The sequence below is a fragment of the Pseudophryne corroboree genome, unplaced genomic scaffold (genome assembly GCF_028390025.1).
Source record: "Pseudophryne corroboree isolate aPseCor3 unplaced genomic scaffold, aPseCor3.hap2 scaffold_454, whole genome shotgun sequence".
NCBI lineage: Eukaryota > Metazoa > Chordata > Amphibia > Anura > Myobatrachidae > Pseudophryne > Pseudophryne corroboree.
In genome coordinates this window covers 72,024-94,260 of record NW_026970075.1, presented here as the reverse complement: position 1 = coordinate 94,260, position 22,237 = coordinate 72,024, and the positions used below count along the sequence as shown (strand labels likewise).

General features: G+C 34.4%; 4 non-coding genes across 4 annotated transcripts; all 4 read left to right on the top strand.

The window, feature by feature from the left end:
* Nucleotides 1-5,095: 5,095 nt before the first annotated feature.
* TRNAS-ACU (transfer RNA serine (anticodon ACU)) lies at nt 5,096-5,169 on the top strand. Its single transcript has one exon. It is a non-coding gene; the product is annotated as a tRNA-Ser (tRNA).
* A 9,251-nt stretch (nt 5,170-14,420) lies between these two features.
* Nucleotides 14,421-14,494, top strand: TRNAS-ACU (transfer RNA serine (anticodon ACU)). Its single transcript has one exon. It is a non-coding gene; the product is annotated as a tRNA-Ser (tRNA).
* Nucleotides 14,495-16,757: 2,263 nt separating this feature from the next.
* Nucleotides 16,758-16,831, top strand: TRNAY-AUA (transfer RNA tyrosine (anticodon AUA)). The gene has a single exon. It is a non-coding gene; the product is annotated as a tRNA-Tyr (tRNA).
* Nucleotides 16,832-20,266: 3,435 nt separating this feature from the next.
* Nucleotides 20,267-20,340, top strand: TRNAS-ACU (transfer RNA serine (anticodon ACU)). Its single transcript has one exon. It is a non-coding gene; the product is annotated as a tRNA-Ser (tRNA).
* Nucleotides 20,341-22,237: the final 1,897 nt, after the last annotated feature.

Genomic DNA, 22,237 nt, shown 5'->3' with positions numbered 1-22,237 from the left:
AGGGTAAAAAAAATTAAGTGGATTTTTTAAAGAAAACTATACTGTCAATATACTATAAAAACAAATTAAAATGGTAAAAGTTATTGTACTTTAAGTAAAAATAAAAGAGCAAAAATATCAATCCCTGTTTTGATTACTTAAATTAACAAAAAAAAATGCATATAGCAAAGGATAGTTTCAATCTGCCTACCTCTGGGTTATGGGCCCAGCATGCTTCCATTGCAGTACTCTGCTGCACATGTAAGTGCAAGAGATCCTGAAGCACTCAGTCATCATGGGAAAGTACCAATGTGTTTCTTCGTTGGTTGATGGAAGAAACATCTTACAAAAACTCTCCAGATTATTGACTTTTTAAAGTTTTTCTAGGAAACGTTCTAGATGTATGCTTATTAGCCTTTGTCAGTATGGGCTTTTTGCAAAGTGTCTCTGTGGCGCAATCGGTTAGTGTGTCCGGCTACTAACCAAATGGTTGGTGGTTCAATCCCACCCAAGGACGTAATTGACCTTGTTATCAGATTTTGGTGATCTTTAAGTAGACAAGTCAAAATTTCAAACCCCCTGTTCTGGTGTAGGGTACCTGGCCTTCTCTGATGTAATTAGATTTGATTCATTGATTTTATAAAAACAGCTAGGAAGCACAATTTAGCAGTGGGTTGCAGAGAAAAAGAAATATGCTGGCAAAAAAAATCCAATTGAGTGATTAAACAGCTCTTCATTTTCTGGCTTTATTTTTATGCTAACAAATTTGTTCTCTGAAAAGTGTCCACAAAGCCAAGTCTCTGATTAACACCTTTGTAGGGATGGTTTTTCACCTATTACTAAATTAAACTTGCTTCATTGGAAAGGCAGCAAGATGCATCCTCATTTCAATGTCTACTGAAATAATACAGGTTGACACCAGGAAACATTAACGCCACTGCATCCTTGCTGCTTTCTCATGTAGAAGTCTGTTTAATGTGAAAACAAGGTGATATCTAATTAGCACACAGGTAAGGAATTAAGAAAATCTTTATTTAAGGGTGAAGATGTTTCTCACAAAATCGTTGCCCCAATGCATCATTGAAATTCAAGCTGGAAAGATGATTTTAATATATCACTTGTACATTTTGTATTGCTCTTCTGGTGACAATGTAGTTTGTTTTTGTCAATTACCATTTTAATAATAGGGTAAAGAAAATTAAGTGGATTTTTGAAAGAAAACAATACTGTCAATATACTATTAAAACAAATTAAAATGGTAAAAGTTATTGTACTTTAAGTAAAAATAAAAGAGCCAAAATATCAATCCCAGTTTTGGATTACTTTAATTAACAAAAAAAAATGCATATAGCAGAGGATAGTTTCAATCTGCCTACCTCTGGGTTATGGGCCCAGCATGCTTCCATTGCTGTACTCTGCTGCACATGTAAGTGCAAGAGATCCTGAAGCACTCACTCATCATGGGAAAGTACCAATGTGTTTCTTCGTTGGTTGATGGAAGAAACATCTTACAAAAACTCTCCAGATTATTGACTTTTTAAAGTTTTTCTAGGAAACGTTTTAGATGAATGCTTATTAGCCTTTGTCAGTAAGGACTTTTGCAAAGTGTCTCTGTGGCGCAATCAGTAAGTGTGCACGGCTATTAACCAAAAGGTTGGTGGTTCAATCCCACCCAGGGACGTAATTGACCTTGTTATCAGATTTTGGTGATCTTTAAGTAGACAAGTCAAAATTTCAAACCCCCTCTTATGGTGTAGGGTACCTGGCCTTCTCTGATGTAATCAGAGTTAGATTTGATTCAGTGATTTTATAAAAACAGCTAGGAAGCACAATTTAGCAGTGGGTTGCAGAGAAAAAGAAATATGCTGGCAAAAAAAATCCAATTGAGTGATTAAACAGCTCTTAATTTTCTGGCTTTATTTTTATGCTAACAAATTTGTTCTCTGAAAAGTGTCCACAAAGCCAAGTCTCTGATTAACACCTTTGTAAGGATGGTTTTTAACCTATTACTAAATCAAACTTGCTTCATTGGAAAGGCAGCAAGATGCATCCTCATTTCAATGTCTACTGAAATAATACAGGTTGACACCAGGAAACATTAACGCCACTGCATCCTTGCTGCTTTCTCATGTAGAAGTCTGTTTAATGTGAAAACAAGGTGATATCTAATTAGCACACAGGTAAGGAATTAAGAAAATCTTTATTTAAGGGTGAAGATGTTTCTCACAAAATCGTTGCCCCAATGCATCATTGAAATTCAAGCTGGAAAGATGATTTTAATATATCACTTGTACATTTTGTATTGCTCTTCTGGTGACAATGTAGTTTGTTTTTGTCAATTACCATTTTAATAATAGGGTAAAGAAAATTAAGTGGATTTTTGAAAGAAAAGAATACTGTCAATATACTATTAAAACAAATTAAAATGGTAAAAGTTATTGTACTGTAAGTAAAAATAAAAGAGCCAACATATCAATCCCAGTTTTGGATTACTTTAATTAACAAAAAAAATGCACATAGCAGAGGATAGTTTCAATCTGCCTACCTCTTGGTTATGTGCCCAGCATGCTTCCATTGCTGTACTCTGCTGCACATGTAAGTGCAATAGATCCTGAAGCACTCACTCATCATGGGAAAGTACCAATGTGTTTCTTCGTTGGTTGATGGAAGAAACATCTTACAAAAACTCTCCAGATTATTGACTTTTTAAAGTTTTTCTAGGAAACGTTTTAGATGAATGCTTATTAGCCTTTGTCAGTATGTACTTTTGCAAAGTGTCTCTGTGGCGCAATCAGTTAGTGTGTATGGCTGTTAACCAAAAGGTTGATGGTTCAATACCACCCAGGGACGTAATTGACCTTGTTATCAGATTTTGGTGATCTTTAAGTAGACAAGTCAAAATTTCAAACCCTCTCTTATGGTGTAGAGTACCTGGCCTTCTCTGATGTAATCAGAGTTAGATTTGATTCAGTGATTTTATAAAAACAGCTAGGAAGCACAATTTAGCAGTGGGTTGCAGAGAAAAAGAAATATGCTGGCAAAAAAAATCCAATCGAGTGATTAAACAGCTCTTCATTTTCTGGCTTTATTTTTATGCTAACAAATTTGTTCTTTGAAAAGTGTCCACAAAGCCAAGTCTCTGATTAACACCTTTGTAGGGAAGGTTTTTCACCTATTACTAAATTAAACTTGCTTCATTGGAAAAGCAGCAAGATGCATCCTCATTTCAATGTTTACTGAAATAATACAGGTTGACACCAGGAAACATTAACGCCACTGCATCCTTGCTGCTTTCTCATGTAGAAGTCTGTTTAATGTGAAAACAAGGTGATATCTAATTAGCACACAGGTAAGGAATTAAGAAAATCTTTATTTAAGGGTGAAGATGTTTCTCACAAAATCGTTGCCCCAATGCATCATTGAAATTCAAGCTGGAAAGATGATTTTAATATATCACTTGTACATTTTGTATTGCTCTTCTGGTGACAATGTAGTTTGTTTTTGTCAATTACCCTTTTAATAATAGGGTAAAGAAAATTAAGTGGATTTTTTAAAGAAAACTATACTGTCAATATACTATTAAAACAAATTAAAATGGTAAAAGTTATTGTACTTTAAGTAAAAATAAAAGAGCAAAAATATCAATCCCAGTTTTGATTACTTAAATTAACAAAAAAAAATGCATATAGCAAAGGATAGTTTCAATCTGCCTACCTCTGGGTTATGGGCCCAGCATGCTTCCATTGCAGTACTCTGCTGCACATGTAAGTGCAAGAGATCCTGAAGCACTCAGTCATCATGGGAAAGTACCAATGTGTTTCTTCTTTGGTTGATGGAAGAAACATCTTACAAAAACTCTCCAGATTATTGACTTTTTAAAGTTTTTCTAGGAAACGTTCTAGATGTATGCTTATTAGCCTTTGTCAGTATGTACTTTTTGTAAAGTGTCTCTGTGGCGCAATCGGTTAGTGTGTCCGGCTATTAACCAAAAGGTTGGTGGTTCAATCCAACCCAGGGACGTAATTGACCTTGTTATCAGATTTTGGTGATCTTTAAGTAGACAAGTCAAAATTTCAAACCCCCTGTTATGGTGTAGGGTACCTGGCCTTTTCTGATGTAATCAGAGTTAGATTTGATTCAGTGATTTAATAAAAACAGCTAGGAAGCACAATTTACCAGTGGGTTGCAGAGAAAAAGAAATATGCTGGCAAAAAAAATCCAATTGAGTGATTAAACAGCTCTTCATTTTCTGGCTTTATTTTTATGCTAACAAATTTGTTCTTTGAAAAGTGTCCACAAAGCCAAGTCTCTGATTAACACCTTTGTAGGGATGGTTTTTCACCTATTACTAAATTAAACTTGCTTCATTGGAAAAGCAGCAAGATGCATCCTCATTTCAATGTCTACTGAAATAATACAGGTTGACACCAGGAAACATTAACGCCACTGTATCCTTGCTGCTTTCTCATGTAGAAATCTGTTTAATGTGAAAACAAGGTGATATCTAATTAGCACACAGGTAAGGAATTAAGAAAATCTTTATTTAAGGGTGAAGATGTTTCTCACAAAATCGTTGCCCCAATGCATCATTGAAATTCAAGCTGGAAAGATGATTTTAATATATCACTTGTACATTTTGTATTGCTCTTCTGGTGACAATGTAGTTTGTTTTTGTCAATTACCATTTTAATAATAGGGTAAAGAAAATTAAGTGGATTTTTGAAAGAAAACAATACTGTCAATATACTATTAAAACAAATTAAAATGGTAAAAGTTATTGTACTTTAAGTAAACATAAAATAGCTAACATATCAATCCCAGTTTTGGATTACTTTAATTAACAAAAAAAATGCATATAGCAGAGGATAGTTTCAATCTGCCTACCTCTGGGTAATGGGCCCAGCATGCTCCCATTGCAGTACTCTGCTGCACATGTAAGTGCAAGAGATCCTGAAGCACTCACTCATCATGGGAAAGTACCAATGTGTTTCTTCGTTGGTTGATTTAAGAAAATTCTTACAAAAACTCTCCAGATTATTAACTTTTTAAAGTTTTTCTAGGAAACGTTCTAGATGAATGCTTATTAGCCTTTGTCAGTATGTACTTTTTGCAAATTGTCTCTGTGGCGCAATCGGTTAGTGTGTCTGGCTACTAACCAAAAGGTTGGTGGTTCAATCCCACCCAGGGACATAATTGACCTTGTGATCAGGTTTTGGTGATATTTAAGTAGACAAGTCAAAATTTCAAATCCCCTCTTATGGTGTAGGGTACCTGGCCTTCTCTGATGTAATCAGAGTTAGATTTGATTCAGTGATTTTATAAAAAAACAGCTAGGAAGCACAATTTAGCAATGGGTTGCAGAGAAAAAAAATATGCTGGCAGAAAAATCCAATTGGGTGATTAAACAGCTCTTCATTTTCTGCCTTTATTTTTATGATAACAAATTTGTTCTCTAAAAAGTGTCCACAAAGCCAAGTCTCTGATTAACACCTTTGTAGGGATGGTTTTTCACCTCAAACTAAATTAAACTTGCTTCATTGGAAAGGCAGCAAGATGCATCCTCATTTCAATGTCTACTGAAATAATACAGGTTGATACCAGGAAACATTAACGCCACTGCATCCTTGCTGCTTTCTCATGTAGAAGTCTGTTTAATGTGAAAACAAGGTGATATCTAATTAGCACACAGGTAAGGAATTAAGAAAATCTTTATTTAAGGGTGAAGATGTTTCTCACAAAATCGTTGCCCCAATGCATCATTGAAATTCAAGCTGGAAAGATGATTTTAATATATCACTTGTACATTTTGTATTGCTCTTCTGGTGACAATGTAGTTTGTTTTTGTCAATTACCATTTTAATAATAGGGTAAAGAAAATTAAGTGGATTTTTAAAAGAAAACAATAAATTCAATATACTATTAAAACAAATTAAAATGGTAAAAGTTATTGTACTTTAATGAAAAATAAAAGAGCAAAAATATCAATCCCAGTTTTGGATTACTTTAATTAACAAAAAAAATGCATATAGCAGAGGATAGTTTTAATCTGCCTACCTCTGGATTATGGGCCCAGCATGCTTCCATTGCAGTACTCTGCTGCACATGTAAGTGCAAGAAATCCTGAAGCACTCACTCATCATGGGAAAGTACCAATGTGTTTCTTCGTTGGTGGATGGAAGAAACATCTTACAAAAACTCTCCAGATTATTGACTTTTTAAAGTTTTTCTAGGAAACGTTTTAGATGAATGCTTATTAGCCTTTGTCAGTATGTACTTTTGCAAAGTGTCTCTGTGGCGCAATCAGTTAGTGTGTATGGCTGTTAACCAAAAGGTTGATGGTTCAATACCACCCAGGGACGTAATTGACCTTGTTATCAGATTTTGGTGATCTTTAAGTAGACAAGTCAAAATTTCAAACCCTCTCTTATGGTGTAGAGTACCTGGCCTTCTCTGATGTAATCAGAGTTAGATTTGATTCAGTGATTTTATAAAAACAGCTAGGAAGCACAATTTAGCAGTGGGTTGCAGAGAAAAAGAAATATGCTGGCAAAAAAAATCCAATCGAGTGATTAAACAGCTCTTCATTTTCTGGCTTTATTTTTATGCTAACAAATTTGTTCTTTGAAAAGTGTCCACAAAGCCAAGTCTCTGATTAACACCTTTGTAGGGAAGGTTTTTCACCTATTACTAAATTAAACTTGCTTCATTGGAAAAGCAGCAAGATGCATCCTCATTTCAATGTTTACTGAAATAATACAGGTTGACACCAGGAAACATTAACGCCACTGCATCCTTGCTGCTTTCTCATGTAGAAGTCTGTTTAATGTGAAAACAAGGTGATATCTAATTAGCACACAGGTAAGGAATTAAGAAAATCTTTATTTAAGGGTGAAGATGTTTCTCACAAAATCGTTGCCCCAATGCATCATTGAAATTCAAGCTGGAAAGATGATTTTAATATATCACTTGTACATTTTGTATTGCTCTTCTGGTGACAATGTAGTTTGTTTTTGTCAATTACCCTTTTAATAATAGGGTAAAGAAAATTAAGTGGATTTTTTAAAGAAAACTATACTGTCAATATACTATTAAAACAAATTAAAATGGTAAAAGTTATTGTACTTTAAGTAAAAATAAAAGAGCAAAAATATCAATCCCAGTTTTGATTACTTAAATTAACAAAAAAAAATGCATATAGCAAAGGATAGTTTCAATCTGCCTACCTCTGGGTTATGGGCCCAGCATGCTTCCATTGCAGTACTCTGCTGCACATGTAAGTGCAAGAGATCCTGAAGCACTCAGTCATCATGGGAAAGTACCAATGTGTTTCTTCTTTGGTTGATGGAAGAAACATCTTACAAAAACTCTCCAGATTATTGACTTTTTAAAGTTTTTCTAGGAAACGTTTTAGATGAATGCTTATTAGCCTTTGTCAGTATGTACTTTTACAAAGTGTCTCTGTGGCGCAATCAGTTAGTGTGTACGGCTATAAACCAAAAGGTTGGTGGTTCAATCCCACCCAGGGACGTAATTGACCTTGTTATCAGATTTTGGTGATCTTTAAGTAGACAAGTCAAAATTTAAAACCCCCTGTTATGGTGTAGGGTACCTGGCCTTCTCTGATGTAATCAGAGTTAGATTTGATTCAGTGATTTTATAAAAACAGCTAGGAAGCACAATTTAGCAGTGGGTTGCAGAGAAAAAGAAATATGCTGGAAAAAAAAATCCAATTGAGTGATTAAACAGCTCTTCATTTTCTGGCTTTATTTTTATGCTAACAAATTTGTTCTCTGAAAAGTGTCCACAAAGCCAAGTCTCTGATTAACACCTTTGTAGGGATGGTTTTTCACCTATTACTAAATTAAACTTGCTTCATTGGAAAGGCAGCAAGATGCATCCACATTTCAATGTCTACTGAAATAATACAGGTTGACACCAGGAAACATTAACGCCACTGCATCCTTGCTGCTTTCTCATGTAGAAGTCTGTTTAATGTGAAAACAAGGTGATATCTAATTAGCACACAGGTAAGGAATTAAGAAAATCTTTATTTAAGGGTGAAGATGTTTCTCACAAAATCGTTGCCCCAATGCATCATTGAAATTCAAGCTGGAAAGATGATTTTAATATATCACTTGTACATTTTGTATTGCTCTTCTGGTGACAATGTAGTTTGTTTTTGTCAATTACCCTTTTAATAATAGGGTAAAGAAAATTAAGTGGATTTTTTAAAGAAAACTATACTGTCAATATACTATTAAAACAAATTAAAATGGTAAAAGTTATTGTACTTTAAGTAAAAATAAAAGAGCAAAAATATCAATCCCAGTTTTGATTACTTAAATTAACAAAAAAAATGCAAATAGCAAAGGATAGTTTCAATCTGCCTACCTCTGGGTTATGGGCCCAGCATGCTTCCATTGCAGTACTCTGCTGCACATGTAAGTGCAAGAGATCCTGAAGCACTCACTCATCATGGGAAAGTACCAATGTGTTTCTTCATTGGTTGATGGAAGAAACATCTTACAAAAACTCTCCAGATTATTGACTTTTTAAAGTTTTTCTAGGAAACGTTCTAGATGTATGCTTATTAGACTTTGTCAGTATGTACTTTTTGCAAAGTGTCTCTGTGGCGCAATCGGTTAGTGTGTCTGGCTACTAACCGAAAGGTTGGTGGTTCAATCCCAACCTTGTTATCAGATTTTGGTGATCTTTAAGTAGACAAGTTAAAATTTCAAACCCCCTGTTATGGTGTAGGGTACCTGGCCTTCTCTGATGTAATCAGAGTTAGATTTGATTCAGTGATTTTATAAAAACAGCTAGGAAGCACAATTTAGCAGTGGGTTGCAGAGAAAAAGAAATATGCTGGCAAAAAAAATCCAATTGAGTGATTAAACAGCTCTTCATTTTCTGGCTTTATTTTTATGCTAACAAATTTGTTCTTTGAAAAGTGTCCACAAAGCCAAGTCTCTGATTAACACCTTTGTAGGGATGGTTTTTCACCTATTACTAAATTAAACTTGCTTCATTGGAAAAGCAGCAAGATGCATCCTCATTTCAATGTCTACTGAAATAATACAGGTTGACACCAGGAAACATTAACGCCACTGTATCCTTGCTGCTTTCTCATGTGGAAGTTTGTTTAATGTGAAAACAAGGTGATATCTAATTAGCACACAGGTAAGGAATTAATAAAATCTTTATTTAAGGGTGAAGATGTTTCTCACAAAATCGTTGCCCCAATGCATCATTGAAATTCAAGCTGGAAAGATGATTTTAATATATCACTTGTACATTTTGTATTGCTCTTCTGGTGACAATGTAGTTTGTTTTTGTCAATTACCATTTTAATAATAGGGTAAAGAAAATTAAGTGGATTTTTGAAAGAAAACAATACTGTCAATATACTATTAAAACAAATTAAAATGGTAAAAGTTATTGTACTTTAAGTAAAAATAAAAGAGCCAAAATATCAATCCCAGTTTTGGATTACTTTAATTAACAAAAAAAAAAGCATATAGCAGAGGATAGTTTTAATCTGCCTACCGCTGGGTTATGGGCCCAGCATGCTTCCATTGCTGTACTCTGCTGCACATGTAAGTGCAAGAGATCCTGAAGCACTCACTCATCATGGGAAAGTACCAATGTGTTTCTTCATTGGTTGATGGAAGAAACATCTTACAAAAACTCTCCAGATTATTGACTTTTTAAAGTTTTTCTAGGAAACGTTCTAGATGTATGCTTATTAGACTTTGTCAGTATGTACTTTTTGCAAAGTGTCTCTGTGGCGCAATCGGTTAGTGTGTCTGGTTACTAACCGAAAGGTTGGTGGTTCAATCCCAACCAGGGACGTAATTGACCTTGTTATCAGATTTTGGTGATCTTTAAGTAGACAAGTTAAAATTTCAAACCCCCTGTTATGGTGTAGGGTACCTGGCCTTCTCTGATGTAATCAGAGTTAGATTTGATTCAGTGATTTTATAAAAACAGCTAGGAAGCACAATTTAGCAGTGGGTTGCAGAGAAAAAGAAATATGCTGGCAAAAAAAATCCAATTGAGTGATTAAACAGCTCTTCATTTTCTGGCTTTATTTTTATGCTAACAAATTTGTTCTTTGAAAAGTGTCCACAAAGCCAAGTCTCTGATTAACACCTTTGTAGGGATGGTTTTTCACCTATTACTAAATTAAACTTGCTTCATTGGAAAAGCAGCAAGATGCATCCTCATTTCAATGTCTACTGAAATAATACAGGTTGACACCAGGAAACATTAACGCCACTGTATCCTTGCTGCTTTCTCATGTGGAAGTCTGTTTAATGTGAAAACAAGGTGATATCTAATTAGCACACAGGTAAGGAATTAAGAAAATCTTTATTTAAGGGTGAAAATGTTTCTCACAAAATCGTTGCCCCAATGCATCATTGAAATTCAAGCTGGAAAGATGATTTTAATATATCACTTGTACATTTTGTATTGCTCTTCTGGTGACAATGTAGTTTGTTTTTGTCAATTACCATTTTAATAATAGGGTAAAGAAAATTAAGTGGATTTTTAAAAGAAAACAATACTTTCAATATACTATTAAAACAAATTAAAATGGTAAAAGTTATTGTACTTTAATGAAAAATAAAAGAGCAAAAATATCAATCCCAGTTTTGGATTACTTTAATTAACAAAAAAAATGCATATAGCAGAGGATAGTTTTAATCTGCCTACCTCTGGGTTATGGGCCCAGCATGCTTCCATTGCAGTACTCTGCTGCACATGTAAGTGCAAGAGATCCTGAAGCACTCACTCATCATGGGAAAGTACCAATGTGTTTCTTCATTGGTGGATGGAAGAAACATTTTACAAAAACTCTCCAGATTATTGACTTTTTAAAGTTTTTCTAGGAAACGTTTTAGATGAATGCTTATTAGCCTTTGTCAGTATGGAATTTTACAAAGTGTCTCTGTGGCGCAATCAGTTAGTATGCACGGCTATTAACCAAAAGGTTAGTGGTTCAATCCCACCCAGGGACGTAATTGACCTTGTTATCAGATTTTGGTGATCTTTAAGTAGACAAGTCAAAATTTAAAACCCCCTGTTATGGTGTAGGGTACCTGGCCTTCTCTGATGTAATCAGAGTTAGATTTGATTCAGTGATTTTATAAAAACAGCTAGGAAGCACAATTTAGCAGTGGGTTGCAGAGAAAAAGAAATATGCTGGAAAAAAAAATCCAATTGAGTGATTAAACAGCTCTTCATTTTCTGGCTTTATTTTTATGCTAACAAATTTGTTCTCTGAAAAGTGTCCACAAAGCCAAGTCTCTGATTAACACCTTTGTAGGGATGGTTTTTCACCTATTACTAAATTAAACTTGCTTCATTGGAAAGGCAGCAAGATGCATCCACATTTCAATGTCTACTGAAATAATACAGGTTGACACCAGGAAACATTAACGCCACTGCATCCTTGCTGCTTTCTCATGTAGAAGTCTGTTTAATGTGAAAACAAGGTGATATCTAATTAGCACACAGGTAAGGAATTAAGAAAATCTTTATTTAAGGGTGAAGATGTTTCTCACAAAATCGTTGCCCCAATGCATCATTGAAATTCAAGCTGGAAAGATGATTTTAATATATCACTTGTACATTTTGTATTGCTCTTCTGGTGACAATGTAGTTTGTTTTTGTCAATTACCCTTTTAATAATAGGGTAAAGAAAATTAAGTGGATTTTTTAAAGAAAACTATACTGTCAATATACTATTAAAACAAATTAAAATGGTAAAAGTTATTGTACTTTAAGTAAAAATAAAAGAGCAAAAATATCAATCCCAGTTTTGATTACTTAAATTAACAAAAAAAATGCAAATAGCAAAGGATAGTTTCAATCTGCCTACCTCTGGGTTATGGGCCCAGCATGCTTCCATTGCAGTACTCTGCTGCACATGTAAGTGCAAGAGATCCTGAAGCACTCACTCATCATGGGAAAGTACCAATGTGTTTCTTCATTGGTTGATGGAAGAAACATCTTACAAAAACTCTCCAGATTATTGACTTTTTAAAGTTTTTCTAGGAAACGTTCTAGATGTATGCTTATTAGACTTTGTCAGTATGTACTTTTTGCAAAGTGTCTCTGTGGCGCAATCGGTTAGTGTGTCTGGCTACTAACCGAAAGGTTGGTGGTTCAATCCCAACCTTGTTATCAGATTTTGGTGATCTTTAAGTAGACAAGTTAAAATTTCAAACCCCCTGTTATGGTGTAGGGTACCTGGCCTTCTCTGATGTAATCAGAGTTAGATTTGATTCAGTGATTTTATAAAAACAGCTAGGAAGCACAATTTAGCAGTGGGTTGCAGAGAAAAAGAAATATGCTGGCAAAAAAAATCCAATTGAGTGATTAAACAGCTCTTCATTTTCTGGCTTTATTTTTATGCTAACAAATTTGTTCTTTGAAAAGTGTCCACAAAGCCAAGTCTCTGATTAACACCTTTGTAGGGATGGTTTTTCACCTATTACTAAATTAAACTTGCTTCATTGGAAAAGCAGCAAGATGCATCCTCATTTCAATGTCTACTGAAATAATACAGGTTGACACCAGGAAACATTAACGCCACTGTATCCTTGCTGCTTTCTCATGTGGAAGTTTGTTTAATGTGAAAACAAGGTGATATCTAATTAGCACACAGGTAAGGAATTAATAAAATCTTTATTTAAGGGTGAAGATGTTTCTCACAAAATCGTTGCCCCAATGCATCATTGAAATTCAAGCTGGAAAGATGATTTTAATATATCACTTGTACATTTTGTATTGCTCTTCTGGTGACAATGTAGTTTGTTTTTGTCAATTACCATTTTAATAATAGGGTAAAGAAAATTAAGTGGATTTTTGAAAGAAAACAATACTGTCAATATACTATTAAAACAAATTAAAATGGTAAAAGTTATTGTACTTTAAGTAAAAATAAAAGAGCCAAAATATCAATCCCAGTTTTGGATTACTTTAATTAACAAAAAAAAATGCATATAGCAGAGGATAGTTTTAATCTGCCTACCGCTGGGTTATGGGCCCAGCATGCTTCCATTGCTGTACTCTGCTGCACATGTAAGTGCAAGAGATCCTGAAGCACTCACTCATCATGGGAAAGTACCAATGTGTTTCTTCATTGGTTGATGGAAGAAACATCTTACAAAAACTCTCCAGATTATTGACTTTTTAAAGTTTTTCTAGGAAACGTTCTAGATGTATGCTTATTAGACTTTGTCAGTATGTACTTTTTGCAAAGTGTCTCTGTGGCGCAATCGGTTAGTGTGTCTGGCTACTAACCGAAAGGTTGGTGGTTCAATCCCAACCAGGGACGTAATTGACCTTGTTATCAGATTTTGGTGATCTTTAAGTAGACAAGTTAAAATTTCAAACCCCCTGTTATGGTGTAGGGTACCTGGCCTTCTCTGATGTAATCAGAGTTAGATTTGATTCAGTGATTTTATAAAAACAGCTAGGAAGCACAATTTAGCAGTGGGTTGCAGAGAAAAAGAAATATGCTGGCAAAAAAAATCCAATTGAGTGATTAAACAGCTCTTCATTTTCTGGCTTTATTTTTATGCTAACAAATTTGTTCTTTGAAAAGTGTCCACAAAGCCAAGTCTCTGATTAACACCTTTGTAGGGATGGTTTTTCACCTATTACTAAATTAAACTTGCTTCATTGGAAAAGCAGCAAGATGCATCCTCATTTCAATGTCTACTGAAATAATACAGGTTGACACCAGGAAACATTAACGCCACTGTATCCTTGCTGCTTTCTCATGTGGAAGTCTGTTTAATGTGAAAACAAGGTGATATCTAATTAGCACACAGGTAAGGAATTAAGAAAATCTTTATTTAAGGGTGAAAATGTTTCTCACAAAATCGTTGCCCCAATGCATCATTGAAATTCAAGCTGGAAAGATGATTTTAATATATCACTTGTACATTTTGTATTGCTCTTCTGGTGACAATGTAGTTTGTTTTTGTCAATTACCATTTTAATAATAGGGTAAAGAAAATTAAGTGGATTTTTAAAAGAAAACAATACTTTCAATATACTATTAAAACAAATTAAAATGGTAAAAGTTATTGTACTTTAATGAAAAATAAAAGAGCAAAAATATCAATCCCAGTTTTGGATTACTTTAATTAACAAAAAAAATGCATATAGCAGAGGATAGTTTTAATCTGCCTACCTCTGGGTTATGGGCCCAGCATGCTTCCATTGCAGTACTCTGCTGCACATGTAAGTGCAAGAGATCCTGAAGCACTCACTCATCATGGGAAAGTACCAATGTGTTTCTTCGTTGGTGGATGGAAGAAACATTTTACAAAAACTCTCCAGATTATTGACTTTTTAAAGTTTTTCTTGGAAACGTTCTAGATGAATGCTTATTAGCCTTTGTCAGTATGTACTTTTTGCAAATTGTCTCTGTGGCGCAATCGGTTAGTGTGTCTGGCTACTAACCAAAAGGTTGGTGGTTCAATCCCACCCAGGGACGTAATTGACCTTGTTATCAGATTTTGGTGATCTTTAAGTAGACAAGTCAAAATTTCAAACCCCCTGTTATGGTGTAGGGTACCTGGCCTTCTCTGATGTAATCAGAGTTAGATTTGATTCAGTGATTTTATAAAAACAGCTAGGAAGCACAATTTAGCAGTGGGTTGCAGAGAAAAAGAAATATGCTGGAAAAAAAAATCCAATTGAGTGATTAAACAGCTCTTCATTTTCTTGCTTTATTTTTATGCTAACAAATTTGTTCTTTGAAAAGTGTCCACAAAGCCAAGTCTCTGATTAACACCTTTGTAGGGATGGTTTTTCACCTATAACTAAATTAAACTTGCTTCATTGGAAAGGCAGCAAGATGCATCCTCATTTCAATGTCTACTGAAATAATACAGGTTGACACCAGGAAACATTAACGCCACTGTATCCTTGCTGCTTTCTCATGTGGAAGTCTGTTTAATGTGAAAACAAGGTGATATCTAATTAGCACACAGGTAAGGAATTAATAAAATCTTTATTTAAGGGTGAAGATGTTTCTCACAAAATCGTTGCCCCAATGCATCATTGAAATTCAAGCTGGAAAGATGATTTTAATATATCACTTGTACATTTTGTATTGCTCTTCTGGTGACAATGTAGTTTGTTTTTGTCAATTACCATTTTAATAATAGGGTAAAGAAAATTAAATGGATTTTTGAAAGAAAACAATACTGTCAATATACTATTAAAACAAATTAAAATGGTAAAAGTTATTGTACTTTAAGTAAACATAAAATAGCTAACATATCAATCCCAGTTTTGGATTACTTTAATTAACAAAAAAAATGCATATAGCAGAGGATAGTTTCAATCTGCCTACCTCTGGGTAATGGGCCCAGCATGCTTCCATTGCAGTACTCTGCTGCACATGTAAGTGCAAGAGATCCTGAAGCACTCACTCATCATGGGAAAGTACCAATGTGTTTCTTCGTTGATTGATTTAAGAAAATTCTTACAAAAACTCTCCAGATTATTGACTTTTTAAAGTTTTTCTAGGAAACGTTTTAGATTAATGCTTATTAGCCTTTGTCAGTATGTACTTTTGCAAAGTGTCTCTGTGGCGCAATCAGTTAGTGTGTACGGCTATAAACCAAAAGGTTGGTGGTTCAATCCCACCCAGGGACGTAATTGACCTTGTTATCAGATTTTGGTGATCTTTAAGTAGACATGTCAAAATTTCAAACCCCCTCTTATGGTGTAGGGTACCTGGCCTTCTCTGATGTAATCAGAGTTAGATTTGATTCAGTGATTTTATAAAAACAGCTAGGAAGCACAATTTAGCAGTGGGTTGCAGAGAAAAAGAAATATGCTGGCAAAAAAATCCAATTGAGTGATTAAACAGTTCTTCATTTTCTGGCTTTATTTTTATGCTAACAAATTTGTTCTCTGAAAAGTGTCCACAAAGCCAAGTCTCTGATTAACACCTTTGTAGGGATGGTTTTTCACCTATTACTAAATTAAATTTGCTTCATTGGAAAGGCAGCAAGATGCATCCTCATTTCAATGTCTACTGAAATAATACAGGTTGACACCAGGAAACATTAACGCCACTGCATCCTTGCTGCTTTCTCATGTGGAAGTCTGTTTAATGTGAAAACAAGGTGATATCTAATTAGCACACAGGTAAGGAATTATGAAAATCTTTATTTAAGGGTGAAGATGTTTCTCACAAAATCGTTGCCCCAATGCATCATTGAAATTCAAGCTGGAAAGATGATTTTAATATATCACTTGTACATTTTGTATTGCTCTTCTGGTGACAATGTAGTTTGTTTTTGTCAATTACCATTTTAATAATAGGGTAAAGAAAATTAAGTGGATTTTTAAAAGAAAACAATAAATTCAATATACTATTAAAACAAATTAAAATGGTAAAAGTTATTGTACTTTAATGAAAAATAAAAGAGCAAAAATATCAATCCCAGTTTTGGATTACTTTAATTAACAAAAAAAATGCATATAGCAGAGGATAGTTTTAATCTGCCTACCTCTGGATTATGGGCCCAGCATGCTTCCATTGCAGTACTCTGCTGCACATGTAAGTGCAAGAGATCCTGAAGCACTCACTCATCATGGGAAAGTACCAATGTGTTTCTTCGTTGGTGGATGGAAGAAACATCTTACAAAAACTCTCCAGATTATTGACTTTTTAAAGTTTTTCTTGGAAACGTTTTAGATGAATGCTTATTAGCCTTTGTCAGTATGTACTTTTGCAAAGTGTCTCTGTGGCGCAATCAGTTAGTGTGTACGGCTATAAACCATAAGGTTGGTGGTTCAATCCCACCCAGGGACGTAATTGACCTTGTTATCAGATTTTGGTGATCTTTAAGTAGACAAGTCAAAATTTAAAACCCCCTGTTATGGTGTAGGGTACCTGGCCTTCTCTGATGTAATCAGAGTTAGATTTGATTCAGTGATTTTATAAAAACAGCTAGGAAGCACAATTTAGCAGTGGGTTGCAGATAAAAAGAAATATGCTGGAAAAAAAAATCCAATTGAGTGATTAAACAGCTCTTCATTTTCTGGCTTTATTTTTATGCTAACAAATTTGTTCTTTGAAAAGTGTCCACAAAGCCAAGTCTCTGATTAACACCTTTGTAGGGATGGTTTTTTACCTATTACTAAATTAAACTTGCTTCATTGGAAAGGCAGCAAGATGCATCCTCATTTCAATGTCTACTGAAATAATACAGGTTGACACCAGGAAACATTAACGCCACTGCATCCTTGCTGCTTTCTCATGTAGAAGTCTGTTTAATGTGAAAACAAGGTGATATCTAATTAGCACACAGGTAAGGAATTAAGAAAATCTTTATTTAAGGGTGAAGATGTTTCTCACAAAATCGTTGCCCCAATGCATCATTGAAATTCAAGCTGGAAAGATGATTTTAATATATCACTTGTACATTTTGTATTGCTCTTCTGGTGACAATGTAGTTTGTTTTTGTCAATTACCCTTTTAATAATAGGGTAAAGAAAATTAAGTGGATTTTTTAAAGAAAACTATACTGTCAATATACTATTAAAACAAATTAAAATGGTAAAAGTTATTGTACTTTAAGTAAAAATAAAAGAGCCAAAATATCAATCCCAGTTTTGGATTACTTTAATTAACAAAAAAAAATGCAAATAGCAAAGGATAGTTTCAATCTGCCTACCTCTTGGTTATGGGCCCAGCATGCTTCCATTGCAGTACTCTGCTGCACATGTAAGTGCAAGAGATCCTGAAGCACTCACTCATCATGGGAAAGTACCAATGTGTTTCTTCATTGGTTGATGGAAGAAACATCTTACAAAAACTCTCCAGATTATTGACTTTTTAAAGTTTTTCTAGGAAACGTTTTAGATGAATGCTTATTAGACTTTGTCAGTATGTACTTTTTGCAAAGTGTCTCTGTGGCGCAATCAGTTAGTATGCACGGCTATTAACCAAAAGGTTAGTGGTTCAATCCCACCCAGGGACGTAATTGACCTTGTTATCAGATTTTGGTGATCTTTAAGTAGACAAGTCAAAATTTCAAACCCCCTGTTATGGTGTAGGGTACCTGGCCTTTTCTGATGTAATCAGAGTTAGATTTGATTCAGTGATTTAATAAAAACAGCTAGGAAGCACAATTTACCAGTGGGTTGCAGAGAAAAAGAAATATGCTGGCAAAAAAAATCCAATTGAGTGATTAAACAGCTCTTCATTTTCTGGCTTTATTTTTATGCTAACAAATTTGTTCTTTGAAAAGTGTCCACAAAGCCAAGTCTCTGATTAACACCTTTGTAGGGATGGTTTTTCACCTATTACTAAATTAAACTTGCTTCATTGGAAAAGCAGCAAGATGCATCCTCATTTCAATGTCTACTGAAATAATACAGGTTGACACCAGGAAACATTAACGCCACTGTATCCTTGCTGCTTTCTCATGTGGAAGTCTGTTTAATGTGAAAACAAGGTGATATCTAATTAGCACACAGGTAAGGAATTAAGAAAATCTTTATTTAAGGGTGAAAATGTTTCTCACAAAATCGTTGCCCCAATGCATCATTGAAATTCAAGCTGGAAAGATGATTTTAATATATCACTTGTACATTTTGTATTGCTCTTCTGGTGACAATGTAGTTTGTTTTTGTCAATTACCATTTTAATAATAGGGTAAAGAAAATTAAGTGGATTTTTAAAAGAAAACAATACTTTCAATATACTATTAAAACAAATTAAAATGGTAAAAGTTATTGTACTTTAATGAAAAATAAAAGAGCAAAAATATCAATCCCAGTTTTGGATTACTTTAATTAACAAAAAAAATGCATATAGCAGAGGATAGTTTTAATCTGCCTACCTCTGGGTTATGGGCCCAGCATGCTTCCATTGCAGTACTCTGCTGCACATGTAAGTGCAAGAGATCCTGAAGCACTCACTCATCATGGGAAAGTACCAATGTGTTTCTTCGTTGGTGGATGGAAGAAACATTTTACAAAAACTCTCCAGATTATTGACTTTTTAAAGTTTTTCTAGGAAACGTTTTAGATGAATGCTTATTAGCCTTTGTCAGTATGGAATTTTACAAAGTGTCTCTGTGGCGCAATCAGTTAGTATGCACGGCTATTTACCAAAAGGTTAGTGGTTCAATCCCACCCAGGGACGTAATTGACCTTGTTATCAGATTTTGGTGATCTTTAAGTAGACAAGTCAAAATTTCAAATCCCCTCTTATGGTGTAGGGTACCTGGCCTTCTCTGATGTAATCAGAGTTAGATTTGATTCAGTGATTTTATAAAAACAGCTAGGAAGCACAATTTAGCAGTGGGTTGCAGAGAAAAAGAAATATGCTGGCAAAAAAATCCAATTGAGTGATTAAACAGCTCTTCATTTTCTGGCTTTATTTTTATGCTAACAAATTTGTTCTCTGAAAAGTGTCCACAAAGCCAAGTCTCTGATTAACACCTTTGTAAGGATGGTTTTTCACCTATTACTAAATTAAACTTGCTTCATTGGAAAGGCAGCAAGATGCGTCCTCATTTCAATGTCTACTGAAATAATACAGGTTGACACCAGGAAACATTAACGCCAATGCATCCTTGCTGCTTTCTCATGTGGAAGTCTGTTTAATGTGAAAACAAGGTGATATCTAATTAGCACACAGGTAAGGAATTAAGAAAATCTTTATTTAAGGGTGAAGATGTTTCTCACAAAATCGTTGCCCCAATGCATCATTGAAATTCAAGCTGGAAAGATGATTTTAATATATCACTTGTACATTTTGTATTGCTCTTCTGGTGACAATGTAGTTTGTTTTTGTCAATTACCATTTTAATAATAGGGTAAAGAAAATTAAGTGGATTTTTGAAAGAAAACAATACTGTCAATATACTATTAAAACAAATTAAAATGGTAAAAGTTATTGTACTTTAAGTAAACATAAAATAGCTAACATATCAATCCCAGTTTTGGATTACTTTAATTAACAAAAAAAATGCATATAGCAGAGGATAGTTTCAATCTGCCTACCTCTGGGTAATGGGCCCAGCATGCTTCCATTGCAGTACTCTGCTGCACATGTAAGTGCAAGAGATCCTGAAGCACTCACTCATCATGGGAAAGTACCAATGTGTTTCTTCGTTGGTTGATTTAAGAAAATTCTTACAAAAACTCTCCAGATTATTGACTTTTTAAAGTTTTTCTTGGAAACGTTCTAGATGAATGCTTATTAGCCTTTGTCAGTATGTACTTTTTGCAAATTGTCTCTGTGGCGCAATCGGTTAGTGTGTCTGGCTACTAACCAAAAGGTTGGTGGTTCAATCCCACCCAGGGACGTAATTGACCTTGTTATCAGATTTTGGTGATCTTTAAGTAGACAAGTCAAAATTTCAAACCCCCTGTTATGGTGTAGGGTACCTGGCCTTCTCTGATGTAATCAGAGTTAGATTTGATTCAGTGATTTTATAAAAACAGCTAGGAAGCACAATTTAGCAGTGGGTTGCAGAGAAAAAGAAATATGCTGGAAAAAAAAATCCAATTGAGTGATTAAACAGCTCTTCATTTTCTTGCTTTATTTTTATGCTAACAAATTTGTTCTTTGAAAAGTGTCCACAAAGCCAAGTCTCTGATTAACACCTTTGTAGGGATGGTTTTTCACCTATAACTAAATTAAACTTGCTTCATTGGAAAGGCAGCAAGATGCATCCTCATTTCAATGTCTACTGAAATAATACAGGTTGACACCAGGAAACATTAACGCCACTGTATCCTTGCTGCTTTCTCATGTGGAAGTCTGTTTAATGTGAAAACAAGGTGATATCTAATTAGCACACAGGTAAGGAATTAATAAAATCTTTATTTAAGGGTGAAGATGTTTCTCACAAAATCGTTGCCCCAATGCATCATTGAAATTCAAGCTGGAAAGATGATTTTAATATATCACTTGTACATTTTGTATTGCTCTTCTGGTGACAATGTAGTTTGTTTTTGTCAATTACCATTTTAATAATAGGGTAAAGAAAATTAAATGGATTTTTGAAAGAAAACAATACTGTCAATATACTATTAAAACAAATTAAAATGGTAAAAGTTATTGTACTTTAAGTAAACATAAAATAGCTAACATATCAATCCCAGTTTTGGATTACTTTAATTAACAAAAAAAATGCATATAGCAGAGGATAGTTTCAATCTGCCTACCTCTGGGTAATGGGCCCAGCATGCTTCCATTGCAGTACTCTGCTGCACATGTAAGTGCAAGAGATCCTGAAGCACTCACTCATCATGGGAAAGTACCAATGTGTTTCTTCGTTGGTTGATTTAAGAAAATTCTTACAAAAACTCTCCAGATTATTGACTTTTTAAAGTTTTTCTAGGAAACGTTTTAGATTAATGCTTATTAGCCTTTGTCAGTATGTACTTTTGCAAAGTGTCTCTGTGGCGCAATCAGTTAGTGTGTACGGCTATAAACCAAAAGGTTGGTGGTTCAATCCCACCCAGGGACGTAATTGACCTTGTTATCAGATTTTGGTGATCTTTAAGTAGACATGTCAAAATTTCAAACCCCCTCTTATGGTGTAGGGTACCTGGCCTTCTCTGATGTAATCAGAGTTAGATTTGATTCAGTGATTTTATAAAAACAGCTAGGAAGCACAATTTAGCAGTGGGTTGCAGAGAAAAAGAAATATGCTGGCAAAAAAATCCAATTGAGTGATTAAACAGTTCTTCATTTTCTGGCTTTATTTTTATGCTAACAAATTTGTTCTCTGAAAAGTGTCCACAAAGCCAAGTCTCTGATTAACACCTTTGTAGGGATGGTTTTTCACCTATTACTAAATTAAATTTGCTTCATTGGAAAGGCAGCAAGATGCATCCTCATTTCAATGTCTACTGAAATAATACAGGTTGACACCAGGAAACATTAACGCCACTGCATCCTTGCTGCTTTCTCATGTGGAAGTCTGTTTAATGTGAAAACAAGGTGATATCTAATTAGCACACAGGTAAGGAATTATGAAAATCTTTATTTAAGGGTGAAGATGTTTCTCACAAAATCGTTGCCCCAATGCATCATTGAAATTCAAGCTGGAAAGATGATTTTAATATATCACTTGTACATTTTGTAGTGCTCTTCTGGTGACAATGTAGTTTGTTTTGTCAATTACCATTTTAATAATAGGGTAAAGAAAATTAAGTGGATTTTTAAAAGAAAACAATAAATTCAATATACTAT